The 19,329-nt window shown below is 45.8% G+C and overlaps 1 protein-coding gene and 1 long non-coding RNA gene across 2 annotated transcripts in view; both read right to left on the minus strand.

Moving 5' to 3' along the window:
• CASTOR2 (cytosolic arginine sensor for mTORC1 subunit 2) overlaps window positions 1-19,329 on the minus strand; it is a 127,668-nt gene that overhangs the window by 89,203 nt on the left and 19,136 nt on the right. The window lies entirely within an intron of this gene.
• Window positions 1-19,329, minus strand: part of LOC308180679 — a 50,148-nt gene that overhangs the window by 12,148 nt on the left and 18,671 nt on the right. The window contains exon 2 of the long non-coding RNA XR_013941121.1: window positions 1-19,297. This exon is cut by the window's left edge and continues 12,148 nt beyond it. This is a non-coding gene — a long non-coding RNA (uncharacterized lncRNA). The remainder of the gene's footprint in view (window positions 19,298-19,329) is intronic.

Consider the following 19,329-nt stretch of genomic DNA (forward strand, 5'->3'; position numbering starts at 1 on the left):
GCCACCTGTGAACACTGCCACGTCCATAACACTGCTTTTATCATTTACCAAGTGAGCTCTCATTTTCTTTCAGAGGGTAATTCCTTGAGCGAAGGAATTTTTTCGCAGAGGAGACTTGGAAAAGCACTTGAAGATGTCTCTTCCCTTTAAATGATGTGGAGATCATTTGAAGAGGGGGACTGTCGATGAAAGCAACAGATTCATGTGAGCCAAATGATTTCCCCAGTTAAGAGAAGTCTGATGGCCGGACCAACTCACATCTGCCTGCACTGAAAAAAAGTTTGCAGAGAGAATTAAGCAGTTGTGCACATAAAGGAGAGCAAGTGGCAAAAAATAAATGAGGTGTGGGAGGGGAAGAAAAGGATGCAATAGGTGGAATAAGGGTTTCAAAGCACACGTAGTTATGGCTTTAAAATATAAATACTGCATACTCTTGCACAGAACCGCTAACACTAATGCACTACAGCACAGTGTCAGACTCAGCCTCCACACAAAGCAGCACCATCTTGTGCTCCCAATTCATCCATTCTTCCCCTCTTGTCTTACAGAGGAGGAGGAATAAGAGCAGGACACATACTAGGCATTTCTGAACATACTGCTGCTTCAGTACAAAGCTTATTATGTTATCAAGTGCTCACCTGTACACTTAACCTTAAAGCTCCCTCCTGCTAACGGATAAGAACTGCTAGGTGCAGGCAGTGCTCTTTAAGATTTCCTGCTAGCCCCATCTTGGTAATATTTGCCCCTGTGCTGGGACATCTGATGCACCCGGGAGGGCAAGTACCAAGGCAGTATTACTGGGAGGAGCTTCGCTCCTTTTTATGCATGCTTGCTATTTCACAAAGCAGTGGAAGAGGTTCAATCTCCTCCAAGACCACAACTGTCCCATTCCTGGTTGACAATAACTTTTCCCTGGATTTTTCTCCAGATAGATTCATCAGGGATGCTGGATTAGAACAGTCCTGACACAGGGACCAAAAGTCCCTGCCCTCTAGTGCAAAATCCATCAGAGCAGTCCTGGCAGGATAACACAGCGGCAGGAAAATGTGCATCTTCAGCAGGGAACGAGAATTTTGCCACCAATTAGCCAAAGGAGGAGGATTAAGCCATTGTGGGTGGGGGAAATCAGAAGCAAGAGCTTGTGATTCACTGGGCTGGAACAATCCTATCAAACGCGATCAACGCAACACAAAGCCCAGCTATGAGCCAGCCACACACTTAAGTCCTGAGCACTGAGTCACCATTACTGGTTTGACACCACCGGTGCTCACATCTGCTGACTTACTACCCTAGGAACAGCTAGGGAGGAAGAGTTCATCTCCCATTAAACTTTTCTCTTGGTTGGCTACCAGGAACTGGCTCCTCTCTCTGCCCAGCTTTGTTTCTCGCTACTCTTACCTCCTCTGCCATGCAAACTCAAGCCTGCACTTTCAGCCTTGCTGCCTGCACCATCAAGTCCCCCAGCGGCTCCAGGAGAGCCGAGCCACTGCAATTCCTGCTGGCATCAACCGGAGCTGCAGCGGCTCAGCGCCTCCGCACGGGAACGACCTGCTCAGCGCTTCACTGCAGATGTGGCGATTTGAACACTTCCACATTAAAATTTTGTTCCTGAATTTAAACATTCTTGTAAGTAAAGGCAAAACAGCATGTGTCCATTGCAAAGTGAGCCACAGGTGGCCTTGGACCCCCTTGGTTATCAGTGTTCCTGAGTAACCCTGCACATAGAGCCAAGACTGATTAACAAATCATCTAATTGTGTTCATGCTCCTGTTATCCCAAGGCTTTTATAAGCATTGTTTAGTTACAGCACTGTTCGAAGCACTACAGTAGATCCCCTACAACAGATGCTCATACTTAAGGAAAAAAAGGCTGCTTAACAAAGCCTCCCTCCCCACCAATTACCTCCTAATATTTCATTCAGTCCTTTTCAACATCTCGGATGTGGAAATCAAGCTATACTTACTGAGTAAGCAGAAAACCTCAAGGCGAGTATAACCCCCCCCAAATTTCCTCTCTGAAGACAGTTTGGGCTGTGTGCTTGTGGCAGTACCCTCAAACAAAACACACCCTAAGAACAACCGACCACTTACCCTACAGACCACACAAGGCGTTTGGAGCCTTTGACATGACACAAATCTGGGGAACCTCTTTGTATTACAGCAGCTACCCCCAGCCTGAAATACAACGCATTTACATGGGCATCAGAACTGTAATATCTTACTTTCTCAACTGTCTTTGCCGCATTTACACTTAGAAGACTGTGAAGTAGGGCGATTTTTTTTCTCCATGTTTCACAGATCAAATTTGAGAATTCAAAGCCGCCTCCTGCACAGTCATTGTAGGTTTCTTGTGTGATTTTAGGGCAGCCTCTTTGCTCTGTGAGCTGCCCCTTCCCTTGTACCTCACAAAAAAAAAAAAAAGAGGTTTGAGGAGGACTGGCATTATGACACTGCCAAAGAGCCCAGAAGCTCTCGTGCAAACCGAGTAGGCTGAGCCCTTTCTAGGATGGAGTCAGCATAGAGCACAATCACTAGAAAGTAATTAGAAGACTGCGAAGTGTGATTAAAAGAAAAGGGAAGGAGACTGCACTACAGAGCAGCACATCAGTACTGCTGGGCTCAGCCCACGTTAACAGCCCCTAACAGCTCGTGGGGTTTTTTGTTGCTTTTTCTTTAACACAAAAAATTGCAGGGATGCCAGACAAAGGACAGCATCATGTGCCAATACACTCAGACCAGAGAAAAATCTTTAAAATTATTCAGAAGTCTAACTTAAACAAAACCCTAGCATGGCAATACAGCCCCCTTCCCCAGCCCCAGCCCAGCCCGTGGAGCAGAACCAAGCCCTCCACAGCATCATCCCACTGCCCTCCCCACTGCAAGGGAACGGGGTGAAAAACAGGTGCCTGAACCCCACTAGCAAAACACCCCAAAGCCAGAGCTGCTGCCCAGCTCTACGTAACCGGGCGCGTGCCCACATGCTCACCTTTCACAGCTAAGGTCACTGCTTTAAGGAATAACACTGCCAAAGCATCAAAATCCAGACTAGGCACTATCATGCACAGGAAAAAAAAAAGTTCGTGCGTTTCCATGGGGATAGCGGTGATTACATATTTAGCGGCCGTACGATAAGGCAGCATGCATGATCAGCACACCGATTTCCTGGATGGCAGAAGAGCCACAACACCTAAATGCCGGGACAGCCGCAGAACAACAGACCACAGGTTTCCATCCAGGCTCAAACGTCGAGGCAGGGTTTTCCGCAGAGCGGGAGCTGGTGGAGAAGGCTCCTGCTAATTCATGCCTTGAGATCAGACAAGAGATGCCTTAACTCCTCCCCGGATCTGCTGGTTATAGAAATCCCAGCGGAGAGGCCTGCCACATCTAAAGCAGTGCAAGTCCCACGACTCCTCCCTTCCAGTTTTGGAGTGCCAGGAAGCACCTTCGGGGCTCACAGCTCACTTGGGGGAAGACGGGGCAAAACGCAGGGGCCATCAGCCTGGACACCACAGGGTCTCGATGCTGACACGGGAGCACGGAGGAAGGGGGGCATGGTGGGGAGCAGGCACTGTGTTGCAGAGGGCTCCCTGCAGCACAAAGCTCTGGTTTTCTGCTCCACAGCCCCACGCGCCAGACTCCAGATCAGGCTGACACCTGCACAGCCAGCAGGCAAGCTCCCCGTTTGGCAACCGCGCAAAATGGAGCTGGAAAGCCCTAAAGGGAGATGAAGCAAGAGTTTCTTGCTGACCACAAGACCCAAGGAGACTGCAGTGCAGTCCCGCAGGGCAGCAAACACCTCCCCTGTACCAGCCAGCGCTGCAGCAACATCCTGAGGAGCCACTAAAACCTGGATCATGTTGGACCCCCTGTCTTTTAATGCTCAGAAGTAGAATGAGACAAAGGACTGCAGCAGAATTAATCAAAATATAGAACTTTTCTACCAGCTAGAATACTCGGAGGCCACTTCTGCACATGTTTATGTCAATATTTTCGCACCCTAACCAGCACGGGGCAGGGATCGGGGATTGTTCCTTACACAGCTGCACTTTTGTGCTAATTCCTTTATGAAAGCAAACAAGCCATTTATAGGCAACCCAAATGCACACAGACACAAAGCAAAAGCATGCAGTTATAGCAGGCTTGATAAAATTAAACTCCCCAATGAATTTCAATTATATTCCTTCAACAGCTTAATAAATGGCAAGCTTAAACTACTGGCAAAAACAAAGCCATTTGACTGGTCACTGAAGTACGTTTCTATGGCTTATGTAATTATACCCCTGTGGCAAAGCTGTAGCATTTGAAGTCCTGTTTAAAGAAAGGGAAGAAATTAAAAAACGACCAATTACTGTATGCCAGCCCAGAGATTTCGGTACAAAGCTGCATGCTGGCAAACAGCCTGCAATCACCAGAGCCGGGGATAATTCGCGTCTAATGCTGCCAGGGAAAAACAGGGCTTGGAAGGCCGACACCTCCGGGACCGACATGGGAATAAGGATGCAGTGTCCAGCACCAGTCACTGGGCTTTTCAACAGCCCATTTCACATTAATGCCTGATACTTGGCAATTCAGGACGTGCTGAAGATGCAAATGTATTTTACCAACACACCTTCACATCTCCCTGAAGCAAACAGGTGTAAATTGTCATTAACTTCATCACTTTCATCTCTGCACATGGAAGCAGCGGTGAAACCCACCTCCAGAGCCTCGATCAGAGCAGAGCTTAGCATTAACCTAGATGCCCCTCCTGCGCACAGCTCAGACACCCAACCCCTTCACTCCCATATCTGCACCACGCAGAGCTTACTGCTCCCGCCATGCCCCTGCACTCCCACGGCTGGAAATGGAAACTGGAAGCAGATATCAAGCAAATTTAAGAGCTCCTGAATTTGAGCAGTGACCCCTGAAAAGAGAGTCATGAGAGCGTGAATCTGCTTTAAAAGATAAAACAGGCTTGACTGCAGGATCAAGAGGCAAGTCATTAGTGAACTCCAAAGTTTAAGGCCAAAATCAACACTGCGTCACTCAGTCCAGGTCCTTTTGATGTCAGCACCACACCAGAGCTGGGCTTCAGGGAACAGAGCATGAAGGACTCTGCACAAGCAGCATTTCCAGGACCACCTTCAGATGCTTTCCCAGACCCAGCATATAGCTGTGAAGCCAGCATATCCCAAAATCCTCAAAAACATGTAAGGGAAAACCATGAAACTCGGACTGACACACAGCAGGCGATGCAGGTCTGGGAGTCAAGACAACATCTATCCAAGAACTGCCCCAGCATTCATTCTTGAGCGTTTCGCTACGACAGATCCTGTTCCTGGAACGTGTCCTTCTCAGAAATTCAGTTATTTGCCAAGGCAACAGGTAGCTCCTGCCACCAAAACCTGGCAAGTGCTTTTTCTAGGTGGACTTTTAGGGGGCTACCTCACGGGTAACTCCAAGCAACCTTTCAAGCCCACTGAAGGCAATGGCTGCACAGCTCCACCCCAGCCGGCAGCAGCCCTCTGCTGACAAGCAGCCAAGGCACAATGCGGTTGTCAGCTGCAGAGCTGTCACTCATCGCTTTCCTTCCCAGACTACAGCTGTTGAGTAGTAAATATCAGCATAATTAGAAAGAAGTGGAAAACACACAAACAAATCTAACGGACCAGGCGACAACAGCAGCACTGCAAGGACCCGGTCCTGAAGCTACCTTTATTCCTGGCTTGCTGCTGGTGTCCCGAGGCTGCCCTGATGGATGACAACGTGGCAAAATGGGAGATGTCCCACATGTCCCCCCACAAAGCTACGACTGCACCACCAGCGATCTCCTTATCTAGTCAGACACAGCAGGAAAGGGTAGAGAAGGAAAGACATTTATCCTGCTTTGCAAATAGGGAAGGGAGATGGAGAAGCTGAGGCTAGAAACAGCAATACTTGGCTTCAGGAAGGTTTTACTGCCCATTGGTGGGCTGCTGCTCTTGAAACCCATCAGGCAGCTACAGTGAGAGCACTGAAATGCAACAGCAGGTTCCAAGCCACAGCCCAAAGAGTAACTTGAGTCCTGCCTGTATAGCCTACAGAAACACTTGCAAGTCCCTGTTTCGCAGTTCAAAGACAGAACCCAGCTCCTGCCAGCGCTGACTTTGTCTTCATCCAACACTGACACGGTCCTTGTGCCGAGAGAGCTGCTGCCTCCAGGATGGCTGCGGAGACCTCTCCAGTCCCTCCTAGGCGTACTGCCGTTACAAGATCTATTTTGGAAGGAAAAAATGTAAAGAAGGGGGGTGGCAGGAGACAAAGTTCCCATCGCAGGGAAAACCAGCAGCTTCTCACTTTCTCCTGGTGGGCAGGCCTCGGAGAGCAGCCACCCTGCTCCAGACTGCGCTGCCTGCCGCGCTGGAAGGAAACGCTGATCTTGGGGCTGCCTTCCCACCTCCAAATCAAAGTTACAAAGGGAGAAAATGGCTACTTGCTAGTACAAAATTATTTAGTTATGACAATAAATCCCAGCTGAGCCATAGAGGAGACACACAAGGAAAGCAATTTTTCCTACCTGTGCAGTGAATGAACTGTGTAATTCCCCGCTCCCCCCCACAGACGTGTTGTTATACATTTAAGCAATGTTGCTGCATTACACTGATTAGGGCTCAAATACAGTACTTGCATCTATTGGTGTACTTCCAAAAGTTGCACTCTACCCTGATAGAGACACCAAAACCTGTTTTGTGATCCTGCGGACACAGCCAGCTTTCCCCTTGAGCAGCCCACGGGTCTGGAATTGCAGCAGATCCAATGGCCACATGCGCCGCTTTGAAGCTCTGCATTACGCATTACTAGAAGTCAGCGCCTGCTGCCATAGACTGCTTGGGCTGAAGACGGAGAACACAACACCATAGCAAAGGGAAGCAATCATTTCTTAAAATGATCTAGCTGCCACTCATTCAGTTAGCCCGCATACTAGAAGGGACTTCCAGCTCTCATCTGCGATGCATCTGTCGGCTTGTGCTTAACACCCCCCGGCACGGTAATAAATACAACTGCACAGTAACCCAAGTTTTCTTGCAACCTGATCTATAAAAAGCAGCTGGCTTCCCATCCCTCTCCCAACACTACCTTGGGTTTCCTGATACTCTTGGAAACCTAACAGGGTTTTTATTGAGCAAGTTGGCATTGGGTAGCTATAAACTTGAGTTCTAACCCTGCCTCTCTAAATATTACTTATAAGGCCAACACCTCTCATCTACCCTTCATCCTGCCCTCCAAAACAAACAACAAACACAAACTTTCTTTAGCCCCTCTGAGCTTCTGGAAGCTACCAAGCATAAAATTAAGATACCACCTAGTTGTGTACTCTGCTTAAATGCCTTCGGCTGCCAGTGAAGAAAGTCATACTCAGAGGCACCTGAATGCAGACTAAGTAAATAAGGATAAACCTCCTACTTGCAACCAAAGAAAGAGGGAGCAGAACAACATGGCAAATTCTTGTTCGCAGACACATCCTTATCCCCTCTCCACCTCCCCTGAAATGTTGCTTAGAAGACTAGATAATCGAGGGCATCCATTTTAGAAATTCCAACACATAGCGCCGCCATTTTAGTAAGCCTCACCCTGTCTGCAGTGAGCACAGGATGCCAGAGCGGGATCAGGCACACCTCAGCCCTGTACCTTACTGCCATCAGACCATAAGACTGACTAAACCTGACAGAAACAAGGACAGAAGAAAAGAAGAATCCTGCAGCAAGCAGATGTGAGGGTAGGACTAACCTAAGGGTAGTTCTGTTTTCTGGGGAACGAGGAAAGGGTAAAGGTCTCACTACCCAAATGCCTTGCTATGGCTCAGTTCTGCCCCGCACCGTGATGCTCTGCAAATTTTGACACTCTCACTCTGAAGGGGAAGGAAATCCTGTTGCAATGGCACAGAAGATGTTTACACATATGGTCCCAGTTTCCCAGATTTTGCTGTGCTTCTGTCCATTGTTGTGAGCCTCTTTTTTCCCTGGACCTTCAAACCTCCTCTGGATTAAGCCACTCTGCAGTTTGGCCCCATCTTCTACACTCAGGCCAAGACTTCACGTAGAGAGCCACAGAACTCCCTTAAAGCCCTCTAAAGCTGTATTTTGCTAAGAAAACATATGATTCCTCCCTGCACTATGGGGATAACATGCACTCTTCATAAAACGATCAGTAACGAAAGAGCCAAGTCCTGTTTCTCCACTCTGACATCCTTATACCAGAACACCACTCCACGTAGGGTATGAGGTCACTGTATGGCCCAGGACAAACTTCTGTCCCATGCCACCCTTCAAGAGCCTGGCAGCAAGATCCACGTAAGTGCTGCTCTGCACTGTGTTTGACCGCCCCACATCTGGTGGTTGTCTTGCTTTAAAAAGTACAAAACTGCTTGTGCACTCTTGTTTTGCTGCAGAATTAGTTTTATTATTTATGGCATGTTTTTTCAGGGAAATATATATTCAAGCTTGGGTATAACCTTAAAAGTAGGCTGAGAGTACATCAGGGAGTAAGAACGAGTTGAGCTAATGACTTGCTCAGACTCAACCTCTGCTTTCTGCACCGTTTACTGAGGGAAAGAGCTGCTCCTACGACACAACTCACTATCAGAGCATTTAACCTGTACGCGTTGTCTCCTCCCTGTAGTCCACACACAAGTGTTCTGGGGTCTGCACATGGCTATAATAGGAAGCAATTCATCAATTCATCTCCTTCCTGGGTCCTCAAGGAGTATTTACCCAACTCTCAGGTAAATGAGGCAAGACAGAGCACGTCTTGTTCCCAGAACCAGTCCCTCTCTATCAAGTGTTAGACAAATTTGCTGAAAAACAAATTAGAGCATGTTAAAACACTTCACTTAATTAAAAATAATCCTAACAGTATCACAAAGGTAAAAGTAATTCAATGTTTTGGTTAAACACTGAAAACAGAACCGAAGTCTGTGAGATCACTCTGTGCATACTAAATAATGCTTTATTTTTAAAGCATACTAATGGAGCAAGAAGAAAAGCGATTTGAATTGCCTTTTAAGTCACACACTTTATGCTGTAGGGAGCCATCAAAAACAGCTGGACATGGGGAAAGGTCAGTATAGAAAGCAGATTTTTCTCCCAGTGTTAAAAAATGTTAGCGTATCACCAATATTTTGAATCTAAATGAGAAAAAAAAAATTAACAGAAAACTTCAGATTTCTTCCCTCCTCCAGGGCCTGCATTTTCTCCAGCTCTACAAACAATACCTTGAATAGATACCTAGCTCCCTGCACAAGCACGACACAAACCCACTGCCTTTTACAAAACGTGGATGAACCGTTAGTGTGACCCAGAGCTCCCCTCAACCCTAACTTGCAATGTCCCCAGCGTCACGGAGGTGGTGGGCCACGTCTTCCCCCCAGTGAGAAGGAACAGCCTTCAGCTCCCTGCTGAAGTCAGACCACGGCCTGTCAGAGATTTCTGCGCTTCTCCACCAGGCAGTTCATAAGAAATGAATCTGTCTGGCAAGCCAACTTTTGGCTACGAAAAACCGGAGGAAAAAAAAACACACAAAAGAAAGAATGGAAGAAAAATACGAGTGGAAATTTGCAGTGAGCCTCCTTCATTCAACATAAAATGTGGCAGAATAATCCACCACCACAGCCTTTTTTTTTTTTTTTTTGTAATTGCTTTTTTCTTTCAATCCCATTCCCGGTGCCTTCAAAGAGAAAGCAATGTACATCTTAACTTTTCCAGCACTATGCTTTAGTTCAGACTTCCTTACAAAAATACATCAAAAGTTATTTAAAAGAATGAAAAAGCAACAAAAATGCAAATTACTCATTGCTTGGCATTCAGATAGTAGGAACGCTCTAGGGAGATAAAAGCAAAACTTCAGTTTTTACAGTAATGTATGTCTGCTTAAGAAGACAAAGTCCATTGCTCTGGACAGTTTTTATTCATTTCATTTTTACTGGTACTGCTTGATGCCAAAATACATTCTTCCTGAAAATTTATGGACTGGCATTGCTAAAGCCAACCGCATTTTCATCACCAAGTGCAATGAAAACAGGATCTAGGCTGTAGTGCCGAGCGTATCTATGTCCAGCTATTTTGAGAACATAAATTAATGCTGAAGCATCCATCTGGCATAACAGATTGGTTGGTGTACTCTGTCCCCTGCTAATTAATCGATTAGCTCTACTCAGTAACAAGAGATTTCCCCCCTGGTTCACCAGTTTGGGAGGACAGGCTGGCTGACCGCAAAAGCAAGGGCTCACACCGGTTCTGGGTCTCCCTGGCTTTTTAAAGACCTTTCCATGAAACTACAGCTGGAAGGAAATTCCTCGGACAAGACGTATTTTGGAGAGGAGAGACGGTGAGGTGTATCGATTAAAAACTGTCCTTGTGTAAAGGGACATTGGGTGTCAAAGCTCTTCCAGTTTGACAGTCTGGAGAAAAAGGGGAGGAAAAAAAAATTTCTGACAATCCCCCCAAACCAGCATAGGCACCACAGCAGAATGCAGCAGGTAAACACTGATTGCCGGACCCAGCTGTGGAGCCCCAAGCTAGCTCACCTGGCAGCAGAGGATGGAGCCACCTGAGGGCAGGGATGGGGACAGCCACTCTCCTCCTGGCCCCAGGAGACCCCAGCCCTCTTCTGCTGCAGCGGTGGGATCTTCTCAGGGCCTCCTGCTTGCCCTTGTCCCCAGATGTATGCTCATGAGAAGTAACACCCTCACCTGAGATGGCGGTGATCACACTGCAAGTGCAGAGTGATCAGCATGGGGCTGCAGGAGGGACAAGGACATCTCTGCTCTAACCTTGCTCCTCATCCAAGCCATCACCTTGAGCTGTAGGAACGCAGCTGAAAACAGACTTCCTCGACTCTGAAAGCGCAGAAAACTTAGGGGATTTGCTTGAACCATCTACATATGCGATATATTCTGGGAAGCACTTTGGAAACTGTACAGTTTTAGCAGCAAGAACACAACAGAAGATAGGCTCTGTTTAAGCTCTCTCAACAGTTTATGTCCTGCAGTTTTGCTGGATTTAACTACAGCTAGCTGTTTAACTACACTTTTTTTCAATTGCAGACTTGTGCTGCTGAAGGAGCAGACACGGCCCCGGGGCAGCCACTGACAAGCAGCATGCGGCCCCGCTGCCCGGACTCGCTGGGTGCTCAAACCTACCCGCACCCACTGCGGCGCCGGGGCTCAAGCCAGAGCCTTCCAAACAAGCCCAGGAAGTCAAAAGTGCTTATGTCAGGAACTAAGGGCTTAACTTACCTGAGACATTAACAAAGGAGAATTATTGCAGGTTTACATGCTCTCTAAACTCCTTTTTGTAGCTCGGTTCGGCAACTTAAAGGGCAACAATGGTTTCATTCCTCTGTTTGAACTGGCCTGTTCGTGTAAGCTAACAAGTGAAAACTCAGAACAGGCTTGAGGAATAATGATTTTTCCTCAGAATCTGCCCGTGTCATAAAAAGATTCCATATACACTGAATATGACTTTCTGGGAAACTGCTCTTCCAAGTTACATTCATCTCCTTGTCAAAATCGCATGCTAGGACAGGCCTCGGAGATCTGTGTAAGCTCCTTAGGGCTGAACCCATCCGCCCCAGTCCAGGGCTAGGAAGCTCCTTCTCACAATTGATGGCAGTACAGCAGAAAACACACAAGTCCAAGTGCCTGGAAAAGAGGTGCCTTACAAGCCAATGAGATACTCATCAAAATAGAAAGCTGACTCAACACTATAACAATTCAGTAAACAGCCTGGTTCTTTGCTACAGGGCCACAGCTTCATTGTGTTGGGTTTGACTGCTAGGAGGGCGTGTAAAAACAGTTTTTGAGAAAAAGAGATGCTTTATGTACCTATAAACAATTTTAAAAAGACTTGATGTCAAAAAACAAGGACTTTCAGTCCCTAGAATCCCCACTAAGCTGCTTCAGACAGGCCAACAGGAAGTTTGTGTCGTGAAAGTTGTAGGGAAGAGGAAATATTTGGGTTATATGCTCACAAATGACAAAAATTCAAATACTTTTTAAGTCTCTCCTATGGGGTGTGAAATTGTAGAAGGGAGCTATTCTGAAATCAGAAGTATGCCTCAGTTAGGCCTCTCACAGTGAAAAACTGGGACCTATGCTCATAAGTCAGGGTCTTGAACTTCCCACCTGGAAGAACTAAGCAAGGTTACAAGGGAGAGGACTCACGTCCCATGTGCTGGCTCAGTCAACATGTCTGGGATGTGATGCAGAAGCTGCCAGAAGGATTGAATGTGACTTGAAAATAAAAGCCTGTCACAAGGAAAACAACCACAGAACAAAATGCATTCACCAACCAACGACCCTGCCTACCCTGACCACGCAGCCGTCCCTCAGCCACCTCCATGCTGGGACATGTTCCATGCTTCTGCTGGCAATGGGATCTATTCAAGCAACACCAACCACAAAATAACGCCTTCATGAATGATCAAACACTACTGACACACAACAGTGGCCCTCACTTCCCTCACCAAGTATTAATTTAGATAAAAAGGCCCATTTTACCTCTGTACCCTGACTTCTGCAGCTTTTTGGTTCTATTTTTCCCCCCCTGCTCACAGATTCCTCACACACCCCCTGGCAAACACCGAGGGAACATAGGCTTCATTGCGCTGTAACACAGCAGCATCGCAGCTTGGAAGGCACGGAGACGAGATCAGTCACTCTCCTACAAAGAGATGCAAATCATGACTCTCCCTGTGCTGAAGCAGGACAAGCCTCCAGTGACTGCAGTGTGAAAGCTCCTGGAAGATGGAAACATGAAGATCAAGGACAGGAAGAAGAAGGCAGGTGTTGTAGAAGGTCCCCCTAGCAGCTCCTGAGGCTTCCTGTAAGAAACCGCAGATGTATCACGCACACAGGTGCCCACGGGCTGGCCAAGACCCTGGTTCTGGTCAGAGGAGCCAGCCCTGCCCCTGTCCTGGTGCCTACAGGAGCTGATGATGAGCAGCTCCGTACACCTCACTGAATATTTATCTGCAAGGCTCAGCTTGGGAGCTCTTACAAACAGGGATTTCATGGAAGTCACTGTGCTGGGAGCTCTACTGATCCAAAGGTGTGTGGCCATTTATTCGTCTAAGCACAAGCGGTACAGCTGGAGTAGTTATTACCCTTCAACTGCACAGGCTCAAAACTTGCAAGGGTGGCTATTTCAAATGCAAAACAGTAAAATGGAATCTCATTCCTCCTTAATTTCCTTCCTTGTTTTAGTTTCTTCTGCTTCTCAGCCAGGGTCTGGTACCATTCTTCCTGGAAGTTTCCAATCGATGCCCTTTGCTCAACACGTTGATCAAATACCAAGAAGACATATCCCTGCAGCCTCACATGCAGGAAATTCCAGGCTTTGTCATAACTTAGCTTGAGACGAGAAATAAAAGCTCTACATGTTCAGAAGTCTTCTGAGCACCACCACTTATACAGCCGTAAGTATTTAGTTTAAACCTTTATCACAAGAGCCACATGTTTATTATTTCTATCTCAAAGTCAACTAATCAGTCCTCCTCCTCCTTCAAAGCCTCCCTATCCATTTTCTTTAGAAACATATTTACACCCAGAGTTAACACCAAGGTCTTTGGGGCAGAGGGGTTGGGAGAACTATTTTCTGCAAAGGCAGCGGATCACATTCAAACAAATTATCTTCATGAATCAAGAGAGGTTGGGAACTGCCATGGTACTGCAGCTGTGGAGCACACCACTCACCTCTTCCAGCCTCCTGCACAATACTGGGCCATCATTCATTGCCATGTGGTTACAAAGCAGGTGGCTTTCCCTGAATCTCTACCTAGAATAGCATGATTGAGCAAGACCAAACATAAAAAATAAATAAATAGGTTCATGCTTGTTTGCTGACAAATCTAAACCAAAAGCCTGGCTACTAATCAGAGAAAGAAATACATATTGAATATTTTTAAATAAAACACACCTTTTGAAGCTTTTATAACAGTCTTCCTATTTGTTGGGGCCCAACCTCCTGTTTTTTTGGGATATCTGGATATGACGATGCTGAAAGTGGAATGCCCAGCCCACACCTACCTCACGCAGGTGTTCTGTGGCTTAACCACTCTTAATGAAACGCTGCTGGTCTTTTGACACTTATTACTACTCAGAATTTGTGGTAACGCTGCTCCTAAAATAGCTGGCTACGAGAGGTCTCCAAGCAGCGTCTTCTCAAATTGTGCCTGGCTACCACACAGCACTCACCTCATGTACCCAGGCTAGGAGCAACCAAGCAGAAGCCAGGAGAGCCCAGAAGCAGAGTCAGCTTTCTGCACATCTTCCAAGCTCAGACGCCACACAGCAATAATCGAGACAAGATCCTTTACTGTAGCAACCTGGAGAAGCAACTCCAACAAGCCCACTACATCACATTCTTTCCATTTGGCCTCTGGCAAGTCTCTGCCTGTTTGAAAAGATGCCATCAAGTGCTTGTCCACGTTGTGCTGTGCTGGTTTTTTTCCCATTTATTTCACCCTTCTTCTGCTTAAAAGAACAAACCAGCCTTTACAACCTGCATGTCCACCTGATGGCAAAAGATGACTAAACATTAAACCAGAACAATTTGCCATCCAGATCCCTACATACAGGTCTACATTTAAACATTGTCTCCAACACAATTGACGCTATACAAACATATTCCTGAAGTCAATGTCAGCTGTTAGAACAGTGCTAAGAAGTGATGTTGAACAAAGCGGCCCTTTACTGGGAATAAGAGTACAGACTTTCTCTTCAGAAGTACAACCCCAACTCCGAACTCTGGCTGAGAATTATCTGAGAAGCCCTACACAGGCTCAAGACAGACTCAATCACTTTGAGCAAGATCTAAGCCAATTTTTTAACTGAAGATATAGTTAGACATTCATCATGCCTTTTTTTTTTTTTTTTTAAGAAAAAAAAGTTTCCTTATCTTTTCTTTAGCTTTCCAGCTTCCAATTACCAAATGCATATAACTGCTTGGGATTCTACTTGGAATAAAATCGAGTACTGCTAATCTTTTTGTCTTACTGTCACTGATCCCATGGTATGAGTTTCTGTTGTTTTGCTTTTTTAACTCCAGGTTATAAAAATAAATCATCAAGAATATGTCTTTTAGACATCTTAGTTAGAAAAAGATGATACATGTGTAACTAAAGAGGCTCAGTCTGGAATGAAGTAAGAATACCTCAATTCTTATTTTAAAAAATGAAGATTTCAATGTCATTGTTTTTGAATGACTGGCTGTGTATGTATAGTTGATCTGCATGAAAATGTTTAAAGCCAACTATCTTGCATTTTTTACACTCTAGATTCCAAAGAAAATGGCCACAGGCATGAGTAGGTTGTACAAACTCCCTTGCTACAAAGCTTATATTACTGATTTTATTATTTTTTAATATATCCTCTATGTATCTTGCTGGAAAAGTCTAGAGAAGTATCATAAGCACTTACAGAAAGTTACTATCTATCTCTGTAAAGTACTCAATGAATTCTAATCTATATCAAATGCTAAAGAGGGTTCACACAGACATCAACAAAGTGTTGTCCTCAATGACACTCTACAGAACTTAGTTGCTTTTTAAAGAACTCTTCTGCTTTTATCACCTTTGAATCCCACAAGGCTGCCTCCAAAAGAACCACTCGACTCTTCTTCTGCCAAAAGGAGGGTACACGCTTTGAAAAAGTTAATGAGTAGAGCTTGGAAGCAAACGAATCTTGCAATTACACCACCACAGATGGGGTTACAGCCAGGCGAGAGAATTGGGGAACAGCCCCCCCACTCCCTACTTATAACTTGCATTCCCCATTTATCAAGTTATTTAATCACATACCTAGCTAATAAATTTTAACGGAGTGACTCATGTGCTTGAAGTCAGGCATGCCTGCAGGCCTCCTGATGAAACAGGGATAGAGGGAGCGATGCATGTTGACCCTGTAGAAAAAACAACCCATCTAATATAAAACAATGTGGTTTTTTGTTTTTAAAAAAAAAAATAAAAAAAATCCACCTTCCTCTGTTGAGGCCACTGCTTTCAGAGAAACATCACCCAAGCTATCTGGTGTTTACTCTGTATTGTGGAGTTCCAAAATTCCCTAAAAATTGGCCTTCAAAAAAAAAAAGCCATTTTCTAATACATGCCTTCAGTCACTGCATACAGATAACTAGCTAGACCATTAATGGAAATTTTAGATACCAGCTTAACAATGACTACTTTGATCAGAGGTGAAATAATTCCTGTCAGCTACATCAGTCTTGCATTACATGAGCGATCCCAAGAGCTGATGCTCCCGTGGACCAATACCCTTTCTCTTGCCAAACTGCCTAGGCAGCAAGTTGCCCTTTAATCAGCATCTCCATAAAACACTGTCACACGTTCCTACTGAAACAATTTACAAACGCTCCTAAGTTTCCCACCGTAGTTTTCCCCTCTCTTATCAAATCAAGGTAAGAGAGAGCATAAGAAAATATGACAGGGAGAAAATATACAGCTTAATTACCTGGAAGGCTACAGATAATCAAAGCAAGTCCCCGGGGCCAAAACAGGACAAATACATTCTGACTTTTCTATAAACATTAAATAGCCACAGTATACCCCTAATTACTAAAAGTACTCAATGCAGACTAAATTGTAACTGCATAATTACTCAGTGAGCACAAAAAAATGAACAGAAAACTGTGTTCACACAGAGCTATGGAGGCTGGAGCTCAGCTCCTCGTGTATTAGCATTATGAAAAATAAATTCAAATCTAGGGACTTACCAAAGACTTCCATGCACTTAAAAACAATAAAATCTTCCTCGTTATTCTCTTTTGTAAAAGATTAAGTCCCATGTTTTCTTACAGAGAGGATGCAAGAAGGAAGTAATTAGCCTTCATATCAAGCTTGAAAACAAAGCCCTAAATCATATGATACTCTAGTGTCAGCAAAAGGAAATGAACATGAAACAAAAAAAAAAAAGATTTCTTTATGGCTGAAAACACAGTAAAAATATGAGCCTCCCTGTCTGTGAGCAAGCTTTAGTCAAAATTCTAAAAGCTTAAACTCCACAACTTGGTCAGAACTGGGCTACAACTGAGCCCATCTTACTGTGCTTGTCCAGGGCAGTACCTGGAAAGCAGGGCAAAGGTTTTCTCCTGGCTCTTTTTCCAATACCCATTTTGCTAGGGAAGAAATTTCCTGCTCTTTTGGGGTGCAAAGCACTCGGGGCTGCCACCCTGTCTGCAAGGGAAGGGGTAAAGAGGACTGGAGGCTGGGATAAGAGAACTGGAAGCTCACACCTACTTCTGAGCCCTCTCGAGATGAGGAAGCCAGCCAACTCACCCCCAGGCATCCCAGGCTTTACACTCAGGGGCCACTGGTACCCTCAGGCAGATCGGCAGCAAGCTGGCTCCTCCCGAGAGCCTTCCCTTCCAGGGGAACCCACAGCAGGGATCTAGCAACTGGTGGAGGAAGAGAGCAGACAGGAAAGCAAGCGGTTCCTGTACAGCGAGGATGAGAAAATGTGTTGGAACAAATTGAGGGAACCTCATTAACAAAGTGCATTTAAAGTACAGGCTCTCCAACGTAGCTCCCAGCTAACTCACAGCCACCTTCCAGCTGCTGGCTATGGCTGCCGGTGCTCTTTGCACCCTCAGCCCCGCAGGCTCCCAGGACTGGCTTGCTATAAGGGTCAGGACAACATTTTAACTGGGGAAAGAGGAAAGGAGGATGCCACCCCAGCCTGAGAGGCACAGGAGGTAATAGTTCTGCTCTTCTGCCTCTTACTTCACCTACATAACTTATTTATCACAGACTGCCCACTTCAAAGCCCTGTTAGTCAAGTATATGTAAGCACTGGGACATACCCAACCCTTCACAGGCAAAAGCATGAAGTGCTGCTACACGGACAAACCTTTCCTAAAAAATAGAAAATAAACCACTGCCGAGCTCAGGGTTTTCAGGCCTACGTTTACAGTGAGACCATGCTTCCTCTAGCACCCATCAGCCACACAACTGACAAAAAATCAAGCAGTGTTTTTCTTTTTTTTTTTTTTCTGGCTGATCCCCTACTGAAAAGCCTGCTAACAGATTTTTGCCAATAGCTCCGTAGATTAATCCATCTCTGTCCCTGCACCAGGAAAATAAAGCCTCGCACAGACCAGCAGGGCAAGATGCTGCACTCGGCAGATACCAGAACCACACAGCTACAAGATACAGCTCAGGCAGATGCAGAGGTAAAATTTTTGCACATTACAGTATCTTGTTTTGTTGTGCCCTTTAATCTTCTAAGATACTCCAGAAATTAACTCCTAGCCCAGAATGTTTTTAACTCCATTCCACTTAAGATTGCAGCTCAGATTTTCTTAAAGCAAAAGCACCATACAAAAAAAACAACATTCCCATTCGCCTCTTCAAAGGGGTGGGAAATTAATTTAAGGCCAATAAAAGCAGAGTTCACTGCAGAGAATAATTTCTAACTCTCTGAATTTATTGACAGCCGTATAACTCCTCGACTTCTAGCTGAGCCAGTAGCACAAAGAGAAGCAGCAGCACTTATCCTGGCACACAAAGCAAACGAGCAAGGTCCACGCTACAATGACCTTGCCATCTGGACATGTGGCGAGCCCAGTGCAGAGGCATTTCCAGCATTATCCTCTATAATCATGTAAAACTGTATTCTGACGAGAGGGGCCAAGAACCCACGCTCCAAAGGCCCAGCTGATAACTGCAATCCATCAGTCCCCGTTATGGAAGCCAGGTCTCACATCACACAGAGATGCCCACGTTATCTCTTCACAAACATTAACAAATTGTCACACTTTCTGCATGAAGATGATGTTTTTCATTCCCCTAGTCATACTGAGTGAGAGGAGAACAGCAGGTAAGAAGCTGAACCTATGTCCCCAGTGAAAAACCTGGAAGGACTTTGATCGGGGCTGCTGTATGCTCAGGATTAAGACTGAACGGTTTGTGAGAGGCTCTGCAATGAAGTGGTTACCGAGCTGGGAAATAAAAGAATAAAAGCTGTGAATGCTGGTTCCCAGTTCTGTACCCGCTACAAAAGCGCTTCCAAAGGGCACAACCTGGTGGTGCTCAGCCTCTGCAACCACTGCCTTCACCGTGCTGGGCACTGGGGCACACAACGGGGCTCAGCACCAGGACACATCGCCCTTGGGAGGCCTTACTCGGGAATCCTCCAGCAGCTACGCCGAAAAGGCCCTGTGCTGGAAACTATGAAACAGCTGTAGCTTCAGCTCCCACTTCAGTATTACACACCAGTGTTATCAGCCTCCATCTTCGTGCCAGGAATTCTGCAGGAATTTGCTCTCTGTAGACTAAGAGAAAGAAGAACAACAAAAAAGATTAA

This window comes from Anser brachyrhynchus, assembly GCF_964034855.1.
Source record: "Anser brachyrhynchus genome assembly, chromosome: 20".
In the NCBI taxonomy this organism is placed as follows: Eukaryota; Metazoa; Chordata; class Aves; order Anseriformes; family Anatidae; genus Anser; species Anser brachyrhynchus.